We start from the raw sequence: 19,168 nt of genomic DNA, 5'->3' as shown, positions 1-19,168 counted from the left end.
ATGAGGATTTCATTGATAAGTCAAAAATTGGTTGTTTTTTTAAACGAGAAATTTCAAAAGCATCTCTAGTGTGCTATTATCATTTCTTTAAAGGACATTTATTAAAAAATTAAACTATATCATTTTATTTTTGTATGGGGTATTTGGATTTATAAGATGTTTTCATCTCATGGCATTTAACAATCATCACAGTTCTGTAAGAAAGATGGAAAAGTCATTGTTTAATTCAAATTTTATAGATAAGGAAATTCAGATTCTGGATACATGACGGTCCTAGCATTCATCTAGTTACAGTTGGCAAAAACTAGTAGTCAAGGCAGTATCTACCAACTCCAAATTTAGTGTATTTGCTCTACACCAGGGACTTCATTAGTTAGAACCATCAATCAAGAAGATGACAATTTGGCCAAATGATTTTGCAACTGTGCAAGAGATGAGGCCATGCATAAAGAGAAAGTGCAATCCTTACATCTTATTTTCAAATAATATGCTTTCATATTATTCAATAACAAGGAAGTCCAAAATAGGGAGACAATCATCCACTCTACTTTGTTAAAAAAAAAAAAAAAAAGATCCAGGGTATTATGCTCAGTTCTAGAGACCAATTTTCAAGAGTTATATTGACAGAATATGAGCAGTATTTCTACTCAAATGATATAGAAAATATTAACAGCAAAGGAGGGTCAGAGAATCTCTCCACTTCACACTTGAACACAGCCAAACATATTCAGAGTAGCCCTGTGCATCCGTAAGATTTCAGTTTTCTGAAGTGAGAGCCTGTGATAATAGCTTGCATATTCTCAACTCTTCCAAATTTCTTGGGTCAATCTCCCCTACAGTTAGTAGTTTGTTTTTTTTTTTTTTTAAATCTCAATTCATAATACACTGAATAGAAAACCCAGTGTCAACTGCACTGCCCAAATATTCTCAAGAATCTACTGCATTATTATTCTCCTCCTCACCCAATTGACCCAGTGGTGAAATACAGTCTTCCCTAGTTGGACGACTAGTTGGAATCCTAGTTGGTTTGGTTCTAGGACTCCCCACAGATACTCAAGTCCCCTATATAAAATGGCACAGCACATTGCATGGAGTTGGCCCTCCACATCTGCAGGTGGTTAAATCCATGGATGCAGAACCTGAAGATATAGACAGTCCATTGTGTGGCCCCTTTTTCTATCGATTCTCCCTGAGTATCAATAATAAAATGCATTAGTGAAAAAGTGACAGTGAACAAATGGCAGTATGTGAAGTAGATTTTACCTTCAGGTTAAATGTGTGTCTGAAGATAGAAGGCAATACATAAAAGAATCATCTAAACCAAAATATTAAAAATATATCCCAGACATCCCTACTGCTTAAGTGCTTTTGCTCTCTCCACCACAGCAATTTTTTTCCACAGCCATATTTTCTCTTCAGGCTCTGGCCTCTGGCAATCTTGTCACCCTTTCCCCTCCTAGGTTGTAGCTCCAAGTTTCTCCCCATCATTTTCCCATTACTCTCTTCCTCTTTGGAAGCCCTTGAAACACATTTTCTCACGTGAAGCCAGTGAGCCCTCACCTTCCAGTCCACATCCTGGGGCCTGTCTTTTCATACTCAAATGACCAAAAAATTTGCTTTGCAAAGAGAAAAAAAAAAGCTCTCCAAAAAAGGAGTGTGATTAAAACTTTTAGAATAACCTTATTCTTCCTCCCATCACAGAAGTCTTGATTTTCATCTTAGAAATTCTGGCATTTCCAGTAGAAATACTGTATTCTACTCTATATAGTAACCCTCTTTGATGTAAAGTATTGTTTTAAGTGACTTTTCATCAAATAAAATCAACACCCAGAATACATTCACAGAGAACAATTAAGACAAATAGACGGAAGATAGAGGAAAATAGCATTTTGCTCAAAAGTTAAAAACTCACTAGAGTTATTTGAATTCTCATAAGCTGGAGGTGTCCAAAACTGGAAATGGTCAAAAAGACACCAGGTAACTTATGGGGCAGGGTTCAGAGAGAATCATCCATTATGTGGAAAATTGGGCTCAATGATCTCTAAGTTCCTTTCTAATCCTCAGAGTCTAGATGCCTAATTTCAGTGCCAACTATGGCACGATCTATGCACACTTGCAGTCCTGCTTGTGGTTTACAGCGTACCTTTACAATTTGGCTCAAACTCTTCTCTATACCCAAATATTTATACTTAATATTCAAATGATATCAAAGCACTTTATGAATTTCAATAATAGAAACATTTAAAGGTTTGTTAATGCTTCTAATCTGCTTTATTGATATATATATATATATATATATATATATATATATATATATATCCAAGATCTAGTTATATTGGTTATTATGAATAATACCTATTGATAAGAAATAATTTTGTTCTAAATATAATCCCACCTAATTAGATATGCTAATGGTCATTAATTATACATATAGGGTTAAAGGAAAAAAGACAGCCTTCAAAACTCCATGTATCCATTAGCTGATTCACACAGGACAATAAATAACAAGCTCTGTATAGAAATTGTGTATTTGGGAATTTGGGGTATGGAACCTTCAATCTAGTGGAAATATCCTTATATCATGCACCTCAAAAAATGTTTCCTAGAAGTCCTCTTTATATTACTCATAATTATATTGTGTATTAGAATTCTGCCAGGTGATACTAACAATTTTAATTAAATGAACATTTATAGTTGTATTTCCTAACCCTGCAAAGCAAGTGGTAGTTATGAAATCTAGAGTTCTCCATATTCGTATCCTTGACAATACAATGTGAAAATGGTTAGGTATCCAAACTGCTTTGAACTACAGATAGTTTTCTTATAAGAACTTCAAGTTATCCTCAACATTTTATAAGCCAACTTTCCTCGGTATGGACTTTTATTCAGTCAACCAACATTTACTGAATATCTACTAAATGAAACACACTGTTAAAAACTAATACTACTCCTACTAACACCAATCATGGCAACAAACAACATTCGTTATACACATAATATGCACCATGCATGGTTATGCATTTTACTTGCTTTACCTTTTTTTTTTAATTAAAGCTTATTGGGGTGACAATGGTTAGTAAAGTTACATAGGTTTCAGGTGTACAATTCTGTAACACATCATTTATATATCACATTGTATGTTCACCATCCAGTTCTCCAGTCAGTTCTCCTTCCATCACCATATATTTAATTCCTTTTACCCTCATCCACCATCCTCACTTCCCCCCTTACCCTCTGGTAACCACTAAACTATTGTCTGTCTACGAATTTTTGTTTATTTATTTGTCTTATTTCTTTATTGGTGCAGCTGCTATGAAAGGCCATGTGGAGGTTCCTCAAAAAATTAAGAATAGAATTATCATATAACCCAGTAAGCCCTCTCCTGGGTATCTACCACAAAATTTTGAAAACATTTATCTATAAAGATATATGTGCTCTGATGTTCACTGCATCTTTATTTATGGTGGCCAAGACATGGAAACAACAGAAGTACCCTTAGATAGATGATTGGATAAAAAAGGTGTGATATACACACACAGACACACACACAAACACAAGAAAAGATGAAATAGTGCCATTTGCGACAACATGGATGGAATTTGAGATTATTATGCTAAGCAAAATAAGTCAAACAGAAAAAGTCAAGAACCATGTGATTTCACTGATATGTGGGATAAAAAAATGCATTATCTTTTTAAATCAGTAATCCACCATAACAGATGTAAAAACCAAAGTTAGCCTGGTCATACATTTGATTAGTTAGGTCTGCATAAGCCCAAATAGTTAGGTCCAAAGCCCACATTCCTACCCACTATTCCACATACCTGAGCTACACACACATACACACACACACACAAGATGAGCCAACAGAGATGAAACAATAAAATTGTATGGTAGAGTCAAGCAACAAAAAGCCCCCAATTCCTGGAAAGGGAGTGCCTGAATCAGGGACAAAAGCTATTTAGATGCTTATCAGAGGTAATATTTGATCTGAGTTTCAAGAAATGATTTGGAGTTTGCTAGAAGATTGAAGATAAAGGGAAAACAAGGAAGAAGAAACAGAATTTAAAAATTCACAGAGTTATGAAAGAGCAAGTGTATGTGAGAATCTACATTTCAATGTAGCTGAACTGGGAATGGCAGGTGATGAAAAGAGAAACAGATAGACGAGAGGCATCAGTTGTTATTAAAGACTGTCTGATTTGCCAGTAAATTAAAAATTTTTTGAAGATAATAAGAGGCATTGAAGAATTACAAGCAAGAGAACAAAGTGATCAAATATGCATTTAAGAAAAATTATTCTAACTGCTGTAATTGAGCAATGGCTAAGAAAGAAAGAAGATGGAATCAAGAGATAGGTTTAGGGACCAGACGAGGGTGAGAAGAGAAGGTTTCGGAACCAGACTAGGGTGAGACAAGAAATGAAGAGAGAGGAATGATAAAAAATGTCGAGGTTCTGGTTTAGTCAAGATGGTACATTTGCTGCAATAATAAAAGCAGTTGATAGAGCAACTTTGGGGTAAAATAGATATTCTATTCTGCTTTGGATTGTTGGGACCTAAAGTCAAAGATTTTAATTACTCTGAAATTTAAAGATCTAATCAAGATTTCTTAGCTTTTTACTCCGGCCTATCAAACTCACCTATCAAAGGAGTAGAAACAACAGCCTTGGGACTTGTGCCCATTTAGACCTGGAGAACATAGGGAAAGAGAAAGGAGAGCTGGGGTGGAGACATATTTTTAAGAAATTTTTAGCATATTATTAGACATAAAATTTCCACAGAACATTTATAGTAAGAAGAGATGGCCAAATATTGAATTCTAAGGATCTCAAACATCCCTGAGTGTGGACAGCCTTATGCCCAAGCAAGTCAATTCTAGCTACCCAGATGTAACATTTATGAGAATATTAGGGTGTTATTAGTGGGAGTCATATTGAAGGTAGCAGTTATGTTGGCAATAGTGATAAAGAGAAATTCTTATTTTTTCCTATGCATCATTTTCTGCACAATTTCAGTAACGTATTTTGATCTAAAACTTTATATCACGGCTGAGTTTTAACTTCTAAGCACATAAACTACAGAACATAAAATCCTCCTCTTTGAAAACCACAGGCAGTTTTGACAATAATATTTGAATTCATTAACCTCTTAACTCTGATACAAGTCCATATTCACAAGTATGACAATGATTAAATTAATGAGTTAATCATTCCCTTCTAGTTACAGTCTTTCTTAATTAGTTGATTTAAATTGGGGAGTGGGAGGAGGAAGGGGAAGAATCTTGTGTAGAGTTTATTTTCATAATGCCAGATAAGATTTCTGAAGGCTCTTTCTTTTTTTGAAAGATGCAGAAACGTAGACATCTTTTCAATACCACTTAAGATTTTATAAGCTACCAAGTCCTACTAAGCCGATTATCATATTTTAGTAAAATAAATCATTTGGTAAGCACTTCCTACTTGTTTGGCCTGCAGAGACCATATCTTAAATTGAACCCTTTAGGGAACATGAAGATGTGACATGGACTTTGTAGGCTTGAGAATTTGAAGTTTGCTTGTCACAGAACCAAAAATTAGGGGCCACAGATCATGCTTTTAGGATGAGTTGCATCGCCTTAGTTCACATGTAACGTTGTTCCTAGGTTTTACAAGAGTGGCCAAATTTACTGTAAAGTCCCCACATGAATTAGACCAGGCCTGAAAAATGCCCTATCATTACATTATACAGACATTGCTCAAATAATATTCTCAGCATTTTAATTTCCCTGCCTGGTATATGATTTAAAAAGCTCTCTCAAGTGACCTTAAATAAATGCTAGATGATAGTCTCACATTTCCTCACTTCTTTGAGGAATTTCTCTCTTAACAGTGTATTTGTAAGTTTTATAATATCTTTGCCCCTCCCATTATATAATATACATAATTGGGATGATGCATACTCCTTCTGTACCTTTGGAGTTTAAGAGTCTTTAACTTTACATCCCAGTGTCCATAGCAGTAAGAAGCTAAATAAAAACTTGGAAGATAATACCAGAGATTCATTGAAGTACTTAAGAGAAGTGATTTATACACAATTTCTCTTTCCACTTCTACTCTCCTCCACTCCCTAAAACATTTCTCAGTCTCTGCTTCTATAAGTTTCACTAGTTTACTTACTTTGTATTAGTGGAATCACGCAGTATTTGTCCTTCAGTGACTGGATTATTTTGCTGAGTATAATGCCCTCCAGGTTCAACCATGTTGTAACATATGTCAAGATTTCCTTATTTAAAGGCTGAATAATGAAAGCGGAGAATGGAGTCTGGTCAAGATAGAGGAGTGGTAAATGCTGTGCTTGCCTTCTCTAACAACCACATCAAAATTACAACTAAACTACAAAACAACCATCATTGAGAATTGCCTGAAATCTTGCTGAACTGAACCCCGACAACTAAGAACATACACAAGAGGCCACCTTGAGACTGGTAGGAGAGGCATAGACGTGGATCGAGCTGATCCCACATCCATATGTGACCAATAAAAATCAGGAAGGATATCTCAGTTGTGGAGATCCCTCTGGAGGAGTGAGGAGTCCCAGCATCTCCAGAGCCCAGGGAGAGAAGTCTCCATAACTTCTGGCTGTGAAAACCAGCAAAGATTGTGGCTGAGAGAGACAGAGGGCTGCTGGAGTCCCAGGTGCTTCTTTTAAAGGGACCACACTGGACTTCCAATGGAATCACTGGCTCCGAGCTCCAGCACTGGGGCAGCAGCTGGAGAGGTCCCAGGGACATATAGGATGGGGGAACTGGCTTCAGGAAGAGAGCTGGAGGGGCAGATTTCTCTCGGACAGAGGAGCTGGCAGAGGCCATTGTTTCTTTATTGAGTGTCCCCATTCCTGCGTGCAGAAGCAGGCAGCTGCCATATCTGAGTCGCCATATAGCTGGCTTTCACCTTTTGTCTGCCCTGCCCTCGTGATTCTAGGAACCCTCCCAGCCCAACTTTTGGGCATACCCAAGCCACTTCCATTGAATTTTTTGACATGCTGCAGACTTGGCTCATGCTGCAGACTTTCCTAGGATCTCTCAAAGGTTCATGGAACACAGACAAGCAGCAACTGGCTTGAGCATGTCCTATACCCGTGACTGAGCAGCCCTAAGCCCGACACTAGTGGCAGCCAGCCTTGGTTCACGGCTTGGACTCTTAGGCCACTTCCAAGCATGGCACAAGTACCATCTGCAAATTGCTTTGTGGTTCCTGCTGGGTGTCCCCAGGTGGGACATGGGGCTACATCTGAACTTGACCTGCAGTGTGTCCCCTCCCAGGTAGCCCTGGGGCTGGCGCACACAATGGCCAGCTTCAAAACAAGCTGGAGCATCATCCAGCTGCCTCCCAGGATGATACACCCAAGGGACATATTGGTAGGCATCAGAGCCCTGCTAAGGCAGATCCTACTCTGTAGGGTCAGTCTCTGTATCACAACTCCTCCATAGTAGTCCCAGCAAGTGCTCAAAAGCAATGAACCTGAGGGTCAATCCCTCCTACTAATATGCAAACAGAAAGCAAGCCTCAACTACAACAAGAGGGCACACATAACCCATGCAAGGGACACACCTGTAGTCCATGACTCAGGTGACCAGGAAGACTTCATCACTGAGCCCCACAGCACACCTACTACATAAGGTCACTCTTCTAAGACTGGGAGACATAGCAGCCTTACCAAATATATAGAAAAAAATACATGCACGAACAAAATGGGAAGACAAAGAAACATGTCCCAAATAAAAGAATAGAACAAAGTTTCAGGAAAAAACTCAGCAAAATAGAGACAAGTAATATACCATATCCAGAGTTCCAAACACTGGTTATGAGGATGCTCAATGATCTCAGGGAGAACTTCAACAAAGAGAACAGAAAACATGAAAATGGAGATAGAAAACATAAAAAAGAACCAGTCAGAAATAAAGAATACAATAACTGAAATGATGAACACATTAGAGGTAAATGATAGTAGAATAGATGAAGCAGAGGATTGATACAACAATTTAGAAGTAGCAGAAAACACCCAATTAGAACAGCAAAAAGAAAAATGAATCCAAAAAAAAAAAATGGAGAATTTAAAGGGCTTCTGGGACAATATCAAGAGTACCAACACTCACATTATAAGGGTACCAAAAGCAAAAAAGAGAGAACTAGGAATTGAAAACTTATTTGAAGAAATAATAATGGGAAACTTCCCTAACCTGGCAAAGGAAATATATATACAAAGCCAGGAAGTGCAGAGAGTCCTAAACAAGATGAGCCCAAAGAGGCCACACAAACACATCATAATTAAAATGACAAAGGTTAAAAACAAAGAGAGAATCTTAAAAGCAGCAAGAGAAAAGAAGTTAGGTACCTACAAGAAGAGTACCCATAAGACTGTCAGCTGATTTCTCAACAGAATTTTTTCAGGCCAGAAGTGATTGGCAAGAAATTATTCAAAGTGATGAAAAACAACAAAGATTACTCTACCCAGCAAGGCTATCATTTAGAATTGAAGGACAGACGAAGAGCTTCCCAGACAAGAAAAAGCTAAAGGAGTTCATCACCACCAGACCAGTATTACAAGGAATCTTAGAAGGACTTCTTTAAGACAAATGTATGTATGTATATAAAATAAAATGGCAATAACTATATACCTATCAACAATAACACTCAATGTAAATGGATTAAATGCTCCAATCAACAGACATAGAGTGGCTAAATGGATAAGAAAACAAGACCCTTACATTTGCTGCCTACAAGAGACTCACTCCAGATCAAAAGACACACACAGACTGAAAGTAAGGGGATGAAAAAAGATATTTCATGAAAATGAAAACAAACAAACAAACAAAAAGCTGAAGTAGCAATACTTTTCCAGACAAAAATAGAATTTAAAGCAAAGACTATAACAAGAGACAAAGAAAGACCTAGTAATCCCACTTCTGGGTATTTATCCAAAGAAATCCAAAACACTACTTCGAGGAGATGTGCTCATCCATACGTTCATTGCAGCATCATTTACAATAGACAAGATATGAAGGCAACCTGGGTGTCCCCGAACGGAGAAGTAGATAAAGAAGAGGTGGTACATATACACAATGGAATATTACTCAGCCGTACCAAAAAAAAAAAAAATGAAATCTTGCCATCTACTACAACATGATGGACCTAGAGGGGATTATGCTGAGTGTAGTAAGTCAGAGAAAGACAAATGTCACATGATTTCACATATAAGTGGAATTTAAGGAACAAAATAAACAAATAAATGAAACAGAAATAAACTCATTGATATAGAGAACATTTTGACGGTTGTCAGACAGGAGAGGGGTTGGGTGAAGGGGGAAGGGATTAAGGAGTATAAATTGGTTGCTACAGAGTAGTCATGAGGATGTAGGGTATAGCATAAGTGACATAGTCAATAATATTGTAATAACTATATATGGTGTCAGATGAGTACTAGGTCTATCAGGGTGACAGACTGGAAGGGAGTTGGGGGCAGGGTGAGAAAAAGTGAAGGGATTAAGAAATACAAATTGGTAGTTATGGAACAGTCATGGGGATGTAAAGTATAGGGAATATAATCAATAATATGGTAATAGTACCTATAGTGCCAGGTGGGTACTAGACTAGTCAGGGGGATCACTTTGTAAACTATAAATATCAAACCACTATGTTATAAACCTGAAATTAATATAAAATAATATTAAATGTCAACTATAATTGGAAACTGTTTAAAGCGGGGGGTAGAGAAATGGGAATAAGAGGTTCAAAATTCCAGGTATAAAACAAGTAAGTCTTGGGGATGTAATGTACAGCATGGGGAATATAGTCAATAGTATTGTGATAGTGTAGTACAGTGTCAGATTGTTTCTGGATGTATTTTGGTGATCACCTCTTTAGCATAGGGAACATAATCAACAATATTATAATCGTTATGTATAATGCCAGGTGGGTACTGTTGAATAACTATGATATACACCTGAAACTAATATAATATTGTATGTTTGCTTATTTTTTAATAAAAAATCTAAAAAAATAAAAATAAAAATAAAAAGCAGAGAGTAAGATGGTCATTGCCAGAGGCTTGGGGGAAGGGTACACAGGGAATTGTTCAACTGGTCTTAGTTTCAGTTATGCAAGATGAATGAGTTCTAGAGATCTGGTGTATAACAAATTGCCTATAGTTAACATTATATTATACACTTAAAATTTTGTTAAGTGGGTAGATTTCATATTGTGTTCTTACCACAGTAATAATAATAATTTTTTTAATGTCTCACTCCCTTTCTCTCCCCCACATATCCCACTCACCCTTCCCTCTCACTGTTGTTTTTTTTTCTTACCACTATCTTCAATCCCTAAAATAAAAATCTTACCTGGTTGAATTATTTTCTTTTCACTACTTTTTAATCAAACTCAAAACATATTGCAATTTAAATATTTCTAGATATATATATATATATATATACATATACATATATATATATATATATATATATATATATATATATATATATATATATTTGTTTTACTATGCATTAGTCTGCAGGACTCCAACGTAATCAAAATTGAAACTCTATGATGCTCTCATTTGGAAGCATAGAAAATATCTTTTTTTTTTCATTAGATGGCTTCTTATATATCATCTAATTGTTTATAAATTTATCTTCACTTTCCAAATAATAACATTAAGGCCTCCTGGAAAATGAATTGTCATAAAGAAAGCTTTATAAATGTAGGAATTTACTGAAAACTGTATCCTTTCTGAAAAAGACCAGTGATCTCCAGGACTTCTACCTGCGTCTACAGAGAGGTCTCATCCTTGGTTTCGTTTCTACTTGGCTCAGATATTGTCAGGGCAATGGAGATAGGGTCTCAGTGTAGCTCTAAGTTCCGAGTAGGACCAAGGAAAAGAAAGAAGAAGGAATTAGAGGAAAGAGAAGCAAGCTAAGCACTGACCTTGCAAACCATTCTGTCAGTTTCTGATTTGCTTTCCCCCCCCCCAACATATTCCAAAACGCAAAGAATATAAGAACAACATGTAAGAAATCAAGAACATTGTTCTGAAAAGTAAATACAACCTAGCATTTCTCACTTTAATACAAAAGAAAGAAAAATTCTATATTGTTTACACCTGTTATATTTATTTATATTATACTGTGTATATTGTTTCCAATTTTGTTTTCATACTAGATTATACGCATTTTGAAAGCAGGAACGTTGATGTAGAACTTGTACATACTGTTTAGAAATCATAATGCACCAATCATAATACATATATACTCAAATGCTAAGATGAAATAGAATCAGTCGTTTCTTAAAATTTGCCATTAGAAGGAAATTAAATGTTTCATGTTGACTTAGAAGTGATTACATTTACCTGTATCTCAGTAAATAATTTAAAAATATGTTTGAGATCTTTTATGACAACTTTACACAAGTGTTTCTTGTTTACCTGTAAATTTAAAAACTGAAATTAACGGTATGATAATTCCAGTCTACCTTGTGTGTGTATGAGGTTTCATATATATATATATATTAAACTATATATATAGTATAATATTATATATTATACAAAAAATGTATACACGTGACTTGTATTCATCTTTTGTTATCGATATATATTATTACAATTTTAATGCAGTTTTTTTTTCCTTTCTTAAAATGTGTATACACTTTTTGGCACCCTCTGTGTGTGTGTGTTTGTATATGAGAGAGAGACAGAGAGAGAGAGAAAGAGAGAGAGAGAGAGAGAGAGAGAGAGAGAGAGAGAAGAGGGAAGGACGCATCTCTGAGCACAAGCAGCGACTTGGCTGAAGAGAACTACAGCCAGTATGTCTTCTTGTCCTTGAGCTCATACACTTAATCAGTGCCTACCCTAACACTTGCAAGTCAAATCTCTATTGATTTGCAGCCTCGCAAATGTGCTGCCTCAGAATGTGCTGTTAGTCGGTAAAATGTCTGACAAGTGGGAGAATTCAAAGTGCAGAACACTGGGGGCGAGTATGGGTCCACTAAGAAACAGGTCACAGGGCTTTCCTCTTCGTGGTACATGTAAGGGAATATAATCTTTCAGAGAAGCAACAGCAGCAAAACAGAATAGTGTAATGCCTCCAACGTGATCAAAGAAAAAGAAGTCCACAACAAATAAGAATATGTAACTCATGAATCTGATTCTATATAGCACAGGATAAATAATTTAAATATCAGAGCACTATAAGCAGTCAACTTTTGGACTAAAATGGGTATTTTTTTCACCCTGGTTTATGCTATGTGACCTATTTCACTATCTAAATCAATTGGTTTAATAGATTGGTCAATTTTACCACCCAAATTCTTTCCACATAGATGTAGTTTAAGAATGGTATGAGAATGTGAAAAATCACATATGCAGTCATTTCGTAGATGATTGACCAAATATGGAATTTCCAACACAAGATTGTAAATGATGATGGAAGTTGTTTATGTAGGTTAGAGACTGCTCTGAAACACACGATACCTTAGATGTATGTTCGATTTTTTTAAAGCTGCCCCAGGCAGCCTTGTTGTATTAGTAGAAGATTTAGGGGAAGGTTATCAGAGACTTATGGAAGCTTCTCTGGGCTAAGAAAGGGACTTTCAGGCCACAGCATTTCTCTCAAGTTTTAAGAAGTCATTCCCAGTGAAAGGGACCACATTCGAGGAGGATTGACAGTTTAGACTGAAAACAGCTTTCAAAGAGACTAATCTTACAAAGTATTGCAAATGAATAAGGGCAACAGGAGTAGGTGTTCACCTGCCAGTCTCTACCGTGCCTGATGAGAGCCTGTCTGTACTCACACATGCGCTGACTTAAAAAAAAAAAAAAAAATCACATAAAAAACAACATCTTTGCTACGGAGACGTTTTTAACAAGTATTACAGAAAGAGCACCAGCTACCTAAAAGAGTTGCCAGGGCCAGAAGGAGCCATCAATCGAAACAGTTTACATTTCAAAGTTTTTCCAAGAAGAGTGAAAAACGTCTCCCGCCTTGATGGAAAACGGAGGCGCTGGAGAGTATAAAGCCTGTATGCTGCCTTCTCCAGCGAGAGAGGCCGTTTAACCCTTCGGTTGGTGCCAACGGGTAGAGAGAAACAGGAGTGTCTGTATCTCCTGAGGCTTGTGCTCTGAGCAGCTTAGTAGGTTGTGGAGTCAGAATAAAAAAATCCTCTCTTTTTTTATGAGTTTCATAAGAAAAGAGCCTTCTTGCTCTTGGGCACTATTTGATTGAGATTAATAGGATACTTTCACTTCTATACTATCTACTTCCTGACATCACTTAACAAATAATTATACTTCTCTGCCTTAGAATGTTTTTCCTCCCTGGAGATAATTCAAAAATTGACTCTTACTTATCTAGGCTTCTTTTACAATCTAGGAAATGAATGCTAACAATGCTACCTTCTAACCAGAGTTTGCATTTGTTTGTCTCTTTAAAAAAATGTTTATTTTTACTTGGAAAAAAAAAAAAGTTTGCATGCTTTTCTTTGACCCTGATGGGCAAAAAAGGAACATTTCTTAAATTCAGCAACAATTATCAAAAGGTGCATAATCTGATGTATACTTTCATTTTTGGCTTTTAGTTTTCTGCCTAATTTTTCCATGACATTTCTAAACCCCAAATCTAATTTCCAGAATCTATTAAAATAAACTCCACATACTTTCATTCTTCATTCTAGAAGCAGATCTAATAGAAACACTAGTCCAAGAAAAAAAATTTCATTTCACAATTAAGACTTGGGGAAAGAAAATAACAACAGACACTGGGAACCTTTTGTCACTGACTTTGTCCCATTTGTGCCTCTCCCTCCCACACACATGTCCCCTTCTGCCAACAATCCCTCCACTACATCCAACTGTGTCACCACATCTCTTTAACCAACAGGGAATTTATACAACCATAATGAAGACTCAGACACCCTGATAACCCAGAAGTATTACCATGAGCATGTTCTTAGATTGCAATAGAATAGATTGACTAGAAAAGGAAAAAAAAAAAAAAAACTGGAAGTACTACTCTCTGTTTTTTGCACACACATGCAAATGAAGTTCATTATAATCACAAAAAATATAGTGAGGTTCTTAGAGTGACCTATTGATATACATTACACACTATCGCTGAAAAATATTACCAATTTCCATACCAACCTCCTTTGTAAATACCACTGGTTCTCAGTGAACTCCTTCTGACCTCCTGGTCTGAGGCTGTCACTGTATGATGTACATAATTCTCTCAACACTGATATATCACTTCTGCTCAGTGTTGGGGGTCAGGCCAATAGTGTAAAGTCAAAGATAATTAGCAGGCCTATCAATAACCAGCTACAGGATTGCTGCCTTACTGACAGGCCAGGAAAGCCAAGAAAAGGGACTGCGATATAAAGTAGAAGGGAAGTGCCAGTCCGTTCTGTGGTTGGAGCAGCTGCTATGGACGATCAGCATCACCAGGAGACCTCGCTGCATTAGCATCAATTCAAATGACAAATACACAGTGCTATTCAGAGACTCATTAATTTGCAGTGGGTGCAGTGCTCATGATATATTAGTGCAAAATTCAAATGTCTTTGTAGCAATGTGAATCTCGTTGTGAGACCAAAGTCGCCAAAATGAAAATGTGGGGGTTTCTGAGCAGTTTATTAAATTACGAACTGTGATGACTATATCCGTGCATTTTTTTAAGCAGATGAGGTCCAGCGTGCTCCAGCGGCAAACTGCATGGTTTGTGTTGATATTTTCTTGTCAGACGATTTTCAAGCAGCCGATAAGATACCAGACTGTCTGCTTTGCAATGCTGCATGTGGACTGAGAGCTCCCCCGCCTGGACAGATGACGTTGCCACGCGAGGAGAAAACCCGACCATTTATTGTCTTCCTTTTCTCTTTTTAACACAGATTTTGATGCAAAAAATTTCATCACCAAAAGCCAAAAGAAAATAATTTGGTATCGTTTATTGTAAATGAGATTAGATGGTAATTTTCTACAAAGTGCACAAGAATCACCCTCAACTGAACTTGGTCTTACATAATTTTGTATGAAGCTAGCTACTCCAAGACCCCATTTACAAGTATCTTCTTTAAAAATAATTTCCTGATTTATATGTACCAAGAATATAAGCAAAAACAATAATAAAACACTGTCATATTCATATTGCTTCCATGATACCGTAAACTAGCTTACAATAACTAGCACTTAATCGTGTAAAGAAAAAAGCACGCATGTACATAGGCAGAGCCTTTTAAACAAAGCAACCGAGTGTATATTGTATTCAACTTGGTTGAATGAGATTATGGAGAGACAGAGACAAGGAAAGTCGGATCATACCTGCGTCACATGTGTCCGGTGGGCTAATTTTTCTTTTTTAATATAAGGAATCCTCTGCCCAATTATTTCAAGTTAGTGAAAGTAGATTGATTACTGGGGTGCCTTTAAAAAATTGGCATATTATATATATATATATATATATATATATATATATATATATATATATATATATATTGGCATATTATATATATATATTCAGATTAGTACAATAATGGATAAAGGAGGTTACTTTGTCTGTATTGACATACGTGAATATACAAAATATCAACCACTGCACATCTCAGTATCTGTGTCTTAGAGCAAACCCAGATTAGTTTTTATTTATATGATATAAATGCTCACATTTATATCTAATTTTTATAAAGACATGCATTCCACATTTTTCAGTAGAAGCTATAGCTTTCCAAGCCATGTAACATTCCTTCAAACAAATTGAAAAGCAGGTTACCATTTGAAAGTTACTCTTAGGAGAATAGAAAATCCACAAGCAAAAGAGTTGCCCTTTGGCCATTTGAACTAACTAATCTCCATCAGCTAACAGAGAGTGCTGCAGCAGATCCTTAAGAAAAATTATGTTTATTGCTTTCTAAACTTTGAACAAATTGTATAATGTAAGAAGGGGTTATGCCACCCTATTATTGCTTCTAGACTTAATTATGTACTTTCTGAGCACTCAGTTTATGGTGAATTTGGGGAAAGCCATCCCACTAAAAGCTGTGTACTTTACATTTTTTAAGATCATTGATACTTTGTGTCATCTTCAACAATTAAAAGTAAGATCATTCTAATGTATTCTACTTACTTGCAATGGAATTGGTCTTGAGTTGTTTAGCAGGCTCATTTTATTTTACAGTAACTGCTACAAGAAAGATACAGAACTAACGAGGATTAAGAAGGATCACTGTACATTAAACATATGAAAGGAGCATGTAACTGAGCAATATATGAGATTTATCTCCATAGCTGGATGTCTAGGGATTGCTTTTTCCTAATACAATCTCTTTCACCAAGTAATTAGAAGCCCAGATTCACAGTCTGTTAGAGCTGGGAGGGCCACTGTTGATCGTCTTTCATCTTACAGACAGGAGAACCAGAGACCTGGAAAAGTTCAGTACACTGACCAAGATCGAATAACTACAAAGATGTAGAAGAAAAGAACCCTGCTCTCCAGACATTCCTTCTCAAACTATAGCACACAACAGAATCACTGGGAGGACTTGTTAAAACAGATTGCTAGGCTCACTCCCAGAGGATGTGTGGGGGGAGGTGAAGGTGGTTCTCATGTTTTGGCAAGTTACAAGTGATAACTGCTCTTGCTGGGCCAGGGACCACACTTTGAGAATTACTGGTCTCTAAACCAATTCTTGTAATCCGCTGTTATCTTATTTCTAATGATTTTTCTCATGATAAGCAAAGCAAACTCAAGTTAATACCACATTTCTGTACTGTGATCTAATAGAGGTTGAAGTAATACCTACGGTGTGAAAAGTCTGGAATGGCGCAGAAAGGAGAAAAAAAAAAAAGCAAGGTCTCTAGAGTCACATTAACTATTTAGGTGCACTAAAGTCTAAAAAGATTATGGCCACCAAGGTGAATAGCTATAGCTATCCCAACCCAATCCATCAGCAATATTAAACCATACCCACTGTAAAAGAATCAAACAAATCCTTAAGGGGTGATCATTTCTCTCTCTCCCCTCCTTCTCCTTCCCTTCTTCCCTCCCATTCCCCATTCCTCTCCATCTCTCTCTCTCTTTCTTGTCATCCTCAGAAGCCTCTCTTTCACTTACATCTTAAGTATTTCCTAACGTATCCATCAAATTATACTAAAGACATTTTATCATTATCTACCTCTTATCATTTCCAAGCTGCCCTGTTTTCATGATCTGTTACCATGATCACTTGCCTATACTGGGAATGCAAAATAATCTCTGAGCTGAAGTTTTCTTAAACCATAACAGAATCTAATTAGCGCCAAATATAGGGAAGATGGCTTTATTCTCTGCTGCCTTCCCCCAATGGCTATTAATATTTAGAACAACACAGAAGCTTACCTTCTTTTTAATCTCGAAAATAAAATAGCATCCACAGACCTAATGAACCAAAGTGCAACTCATCATTGTCTATGTAGTATTAGCAAATTTAGGTCCCACAACCAGAAAGGAAGAGCCCCTCTGCAAGTGAAGTTGAAATTGCCTGCACTTGAAGAACTTGCTCAGAACATGAGCATATTCAAGAGGAATTTCAGCCAGGCATTTGCTGGTTCCTTAGCCTACTGCACAGAATTCAACAAACCTGTTCAGCACTCTGGCCTCACAGCTGTAATATCATTGTTTTTTTTCCTGGTTTAGAGAATGACTGTGATGAAGGTAATCACCAAAATTTTTAAAGTTATTTTTTATTGTTTTTAAAATTGTGTCAGGTGTAAAATGAAAATGACTACTGGTGAAAAAATATGTTAATTATGTACAAACCTTGATATTTTTATGCTCTTTGTCCCCTTTTTATTGAGATATGATTAACTTTTCTTCATAAGATTTTTAAGTAGATTTTCTTTTATCAGTTTTCTAGAAATTTTGATTTCATGGAATTTCTAATTCATACTATTAATAAAGTAGCATTTTTCTGAATATTAAGAGTTCTCACCCCAAAAATAACATTCCTGTTTCTGGGGTTCTTTAGTAAGTTATTACATTAAAAGCTGAGTTAGCATATTACTTAAACTTCTACAGAAAATAACCTTTCATTTCAAAATAATTTTCAAAAAATATAAACTGCTTCAAGCAGATTTCACTGTGATCTTGCCTTTCTATCACTGTCCCCATTTTTCAGGTAAGCCAGTCAAACAAGGAAAAATTAACATAGGTTTGTCATGATTGCAAGTGCACCCAGGGTGTTACTGGGCATACTACATGCCTAAACCAACACGTTATGTTCACCATCATTTCTCCGAGGCCTTTCATTAATATATTTCTAATCCCCAAATCTCTCCCACTCTAAGTGCTTCCTTTCTCATTTCTTTTTCAGGATTACATAAAATTGCCCTTCTGTCTACCACAATCTTTGAATATTTTGAAATTTTTGAATTGTAGAAAAATTTGATTTTCCTCTGTCTAAATTAAACTGCATTATTTAGTATTTCAATCATCAGTATTAAAAAAAAACACAACATCATGAGGGGCAAACAGAATTTGTGTATTCAGAATGAAAGACTATGAGAATATGATTCTTCTTTACAAAATAACAGAATACCTATCCTTTAAATTTTATATTAAGTGAGATCAAGTACTATAACCCAGAGATCATTCAGCAAAAAAGTTTATTAATGTAAATGTTTAAAAGCTAGCCTCATGTGAATACTAAGGCAGATAAAGAGTAGTCTATTAATTCAGGTTATCTGCTCTATGGCTGCATTTTTATTTATGCCTTTTCATTTCAAAATATATGAGCATATATTATTATTATCCCTCAATAAAAATAAAGCTAGATATTTTCTACTGCATATATTGAGCAAATTGGTTTTACCTGCTTCTAAAATCTTCTCTCCGATATTTTTCAGATAGTTGTCTTACACAGACTCTAGAAATGTAAAGGCAAAAAAATGAATACATTTTCTCTCATGGAAGAATCTTTATTAATGAATATGTGAACATTCTCTGTACAACTTAATAGTCTGCATCCAGCCATCAAATTCTGCTACGAAGTTTATTTTTGTGTGTGAGCCAAGTGGAAAATTGGATTTTAATAACAAATCAGTAAAATAAGCATATTACAAATGAAGAGGGTACAGGTTCCTATGCCATTTATAGTAGGATCTTGTATTTC

At 36.0% G+C, this 19,168-nt stretch overlaps 1 protein-coding gene across 4 annotated transcripts in view; it reads right to left on the bottom strand.

The window, feature by feature from the left end:
* Positions 1-19,168, bottom strand: part of CETN3 (centrin 3) — a 608,779-nt gene that overhangs the window by 477,144 nt on the left and 112,467 nt on the right. The gene's annotated exons all lie outside the window — the stretch shown is intronic.

The sequence above is a fragment of the Rhinolophus hipposideros genome (assembly GCF_964194185.1).
Source record: "Rhinolophus hipposideros genome assembly, chromosome: 7".
In the NCBI taxonomy this organism is placed as follows: domain Eukaryota; kingdom Metazoa; phylum Chordata; class Mammalia; order Chiroptera; family Rhinolophidae; genus Rhinolophus; species Rhinolophus hipposideros.
The sequence above is the reverse complement of the archived record's forward strand: the minus strand, read 5'-3'. Positions and strand labels throughout refer to the sequence as shown.